This window comes from Urtica dioica, chromosome 12 (genome assembly GCF_054948205.1).
Source record: "Urtica dioica subsp. dioica isolate 48M chromosome 12, U.dioica_male_clone48M_v1_H2, whole genome shotgun sequence".
Classification (NCBI taxonomy): domain Eukaryota; kingdom Viridiplantae; phylum Streptophyta; class Magnoliopsida; order Rosales; family Urticaceae; genus Urtica; species Urtica dioica.
Window position 1 is genome coordinate 17,557,742 of NC_142767.1, and position 4,545 is coordinate 17,562,286.

The window sequence follows — 4,545 nt, forward strand, 5'->3', positions numbered from 1 at the left end:
TATATATATTTTGTATATAATTTTTTTTTCATATAATAAGACTCAAAACAAATCACACACTATATCTACAATCTGATGGATGCAAATGCAATCATAATAGATGTTCTTCAACAATGTCATCGGACGACACAAAACATATGTTACAAATTTACAATGCAAAAGAGAAAATAAAAATGCCTAAATCTACAAATATGTGTGCAAGACATCGTTTAATATCATTATATATGCCGTTTACAAAAGTTCCTAAAATAAATTGTATCATCAATATCGCTTAGGCGTGTGCCTTCCATTTGCAACCTGTCCAAAGAGAAACAATAAATAGTTAGTAAGTGTACCCAAATGACATAAAAAAAATATCTTTGTTTTTGCCACAATATATGATAATTTAGAGTAAAATAAGGATTACTTCTTACTTAGTAATTATAAATCTTTGATAATAAATAGCTCTATACAAAATGCTATTGGATGTTTCACTGTATAACATCGACAAATAATAAATCTAATACCAGGTCTATATAATCACTGAAAATGACGAACATCTTCTGATCCATCTAAATCATATTCATTTACTTGTCCATATATTTTCCGTGTCTTCATATTCCTAACCAAATTACTGAATAGAGAAGAGTATTAGTATAAGTATAGAAGATGTCATGGAAGAGCTATACACCAAAATCTGAAAATTTAATTTTCTCTCTATATTCATATTGCACAAGTATATAATAAAGACATATAGAGAATGAAAAAGAAAATACCTCTATTTTTCATTTTAATGAGAGACGTAGAACAATGGTGTTTGTTAAACAAAATCATCCAAACCTATCTGGTAGGAAAAAAAAAAAGTATCATTGAGATGAAGCAGACAACACTTTGAAGAAAAATAGTATAGCTGATGATAGAAACAGAATACGTACAAATTACAAACTTGACTCATTTTGAAAGACTGCGAACAAAACTTAACTCAACAAAATGAACATTCGTGTGCATTATCAGATTTCTATTCCACGCAGCATATATGGAATAAAAAATTACTAAAATCAATAAAGAGTCACCAGACATTTTAGCCAATTCTTCAATTCTATCATTAGTATTCAAATTAGCAAGTGACTTGTGCTATATCATGAAACATACTTGTAAAGTGACACAACACATACCATAATACATTTGCATGTTAGGAGCCCAGAAAAAGAGATAAAGTAACAAAATGATAAAAGTTGGAAAAACTTGGGCTTTATACTTGATTGCGAAAATACCACAATGGCAATACAACCCCAAGACTTTCTACAAAACTTGACTGTCAAATTCATTAATCTTATTATCTCATGGGTTTCACAAAAACTAAAGAGACAGTCTTTAAATGAAAAATATATATTAAACAAAGACTGAACACAAGCGGGTGATTGCTAACATTGAAGTTCTTGTCAGCTTCAATCTCAGTTGAGATGTTCTTGTTTTTTAGTTGAGTGTTGACATCGTCAAGAAACACCTCACCTTTCTTTAGTCCAGTTGAAGTAATCGCCTACAACAATGGCCAAAAAAGAAAAGAATAAATGTAATCACTTTACTGCATGGATAATGTAATAATACTCTTGTACACCTTTGTGTTGTCCTCTAATTTGTGCAGTTCCTTCTGAGAAGCAACTATATCTCAATTTCTTCTACACTTCCAAAATAAATGGGTAACATATCAACAAACATCATAAATCTCAGTTGTTGCATAAACACAGGCATAGCTAGGCTGTAATAGAATCGTGTGTATGCTCTTGTGTTTAATGTTTGCCGTGCTTTTTAAGAATTGAAATTGAGAGATAAAATTCTAGCATAGATTTAGGTTGCTAGATACTCGAGAGAGATTTTAATAATACGTTTAACGTGAGCGTGATTAGCAGAGTATGAATGATAATAATCGTGCGTGATTTTCTTGAATTCAAACCGAAGAATAAACTCGTGAAGCCATAGTACTTACCTTCGCATAACCGTAAACCCTTTTTTTTTGTTTTGCTTATTTATTTATTTATTAACAAATTTGTGACATCTCTTCACATTTCTTTTAAGTTTTCTTCGTTTTAGTGCAATTTGAGTCTTTAATTTAGTTTAGTCTTCGTGAGATCGACTCTATTTTTGCGATGACGTGCCCGCAATGCGATAACTACGGAACACATCATTCATTTGTGGACGCACATTTAGAAACTTATGAATTGCTTCATTAAGAGTATGACAGAATATATTAATTCGAACCAAGTGTACGGTTGAAAAATACTTGACATAAGAAGTTAAAAAAGCCGTACGTCGATTGTTTTCTAACCCAAACCAGAGTGTATATTCTTAGATAAAATCATGAACCTGACCACTACAATGAGTAAATAAATTAAATAAGGTATCTTGTCTGAAGTGATGGGGAAATTCTAGCTACCACTTGAGGCTTTCCAACCTTGCCATTGTACTCTCTCATTACTCACTTGAGCAAAAACAAATCCATAATTTTGAAAGTAACTACTGTTAGGATAACAACCACCGCGCCAAATCAATTGATCATATATATCTGAACGTGGAAATCAATTGATCATAGAAAGTTTTCTCCAACCACCGCCAAATGATTTGACTTTAGATACTGATATTATATATTATCATTTGTTCTTCTGAAATACACGAACCTAATTTTCCTAATAAATAATTTGTTGCAATCTTTTTTTCTATAAGAAAGCTGACAACTATGTCCCAAACCAAATGAACATGTTTTTTTGTTAATCTATCGTTTATAGTCACAACGCTCTTAATAATATAAAACTTCGTTTATTTATTGTGAGTAGAAACTTATAACCACCATTTTAGGAATCAATTACAATTACGATATCAGGATAGCATTGGCCTTGACCGACCCCTTTGACTTTTTTCCAAAAGAAAAGGGACAGTGTCAAAGTATATAGGGACAAAAGAATCCCTATTAGACTATTATTCTACACTTCCATTGTGTTTCCATAGAAGGGTTTCATCGTAGCTTTCACAAAATGAGTACATTTGATACTTTTCTTTCTTAATTTTTGCAGTGTACGTTGAGTAATCTCTAAGTATTCACGCATATGCGCTTATATAGTAGTTTTGACCTTGGGAATTCTGAGTTCACGTGCATTGATTTGTTCAAGGATAGTGTATATTACATATATATATATATATATATATATATATATATATGTATATGTATAATAACATACTCTCTTGAAGCTTGGTTTTCTTTAATAATTGACTGTAGCTTCTTACAAAGAAAGAATGATTTGAGATTATTTCAATGGATATACAAGGTTTTTGTGCTATGAGTTATGACAATACAGACTCCATTATCTTAAGCAACGATGACACAAGACCAAATTCTATCACATCTACATCTAAAATTTTGATAGAGACTAAATTATTATATTTGCGGATATGTGTAATATATATATATATATATATATATATATATATATATATATATATATATATATAACGCAGCACTAGCTAGAGTGGTATACATACGAATACACACACACATGTATATAAATCGAATCTGAAATTTAATTTATGTATCATTCCAATTCAAAATTTGACTAAAAACCACACGCTAAGGAAACAAAATATTCAGCAAATAGCTCTAGCTGGCAAAGACCATTGACTAGCCAACCGATACATAACACACCTACTTCATTAATAGTGTAACTTTACTAAGTAGCAACGTACACAAATATCTGCATATCTAAAAAATTGAAATCTAAATACCTACTGAGTTTATTTTATCTTACTTTTCTTTTCATTTCTTATTACTACACATCATTTTACAACCTAACTCCAGTACATGATCCATTGAATATTTTCAAGAATCCGTCGAAGAAAAAACCACTAGTCACTTTCAATAGAAATAAGTTCCGCTTTTAACTTTTTTAGTTTTTAAACTCATAAGAACCATAAATATAACCTCAAAATTTTCTATGAACAGGTTATTGATAACTTATTCCATTTTTTTTGTTAATATTTTCTTTTGTTATTTTATATTCATCATATGGAAAATATCAGAGAAAAAAAGGTCTTGATACTAACAAAGAAGTAATGAAAAGTGATTGATTAAAATGTATAAAATTGCATGTAACAATCGGAATTAATACATACATATATATATATATATATATTTGAATTAAATGGGTGAATAAAGTTGCCTACTCTCAAACATGATTTTCACCAAACCGGTGTGAAGTTTCCTCTCAAACTTTCAAACAAGGACAGTTCATGATTCACAAATTCCACAGATTAACATGTGCACTCGCCCCATGATATAAAATTGATGAAATAAATGCAAAAACATGTGCAACACCACTAGCATCTAGTCAACTGGATATTCAGGCCACACACGTGCAATGTCACTTTAATATTAGTCCCAGACTAGTTAGTCACATAAAGAAATTCTCAAACATTTTATATTTTTCCTTCAGTCAAATTGCACATAAATTAAGCCTTACCTGGCTTCCCTAACTAATAGAATAACTCATAATCAATCATAATTGCATTACTCTTGCA

The 4,545-nt window shown here is 30.3% G+C and overlaps 1 pseudogene; it reads right to left on the reverse strand.

Moving 5' to 3' along the window:
• Positions 1–1,384: 1,384 nt before the first annotated feature.
• LOC149379733 (uncharacterized) lies at positions 1,385–1,974 on the reverse strand (annotated as a pseudogene).
• Positions 1,975–4,545: the final 2,571 nt, after the last annotated feature.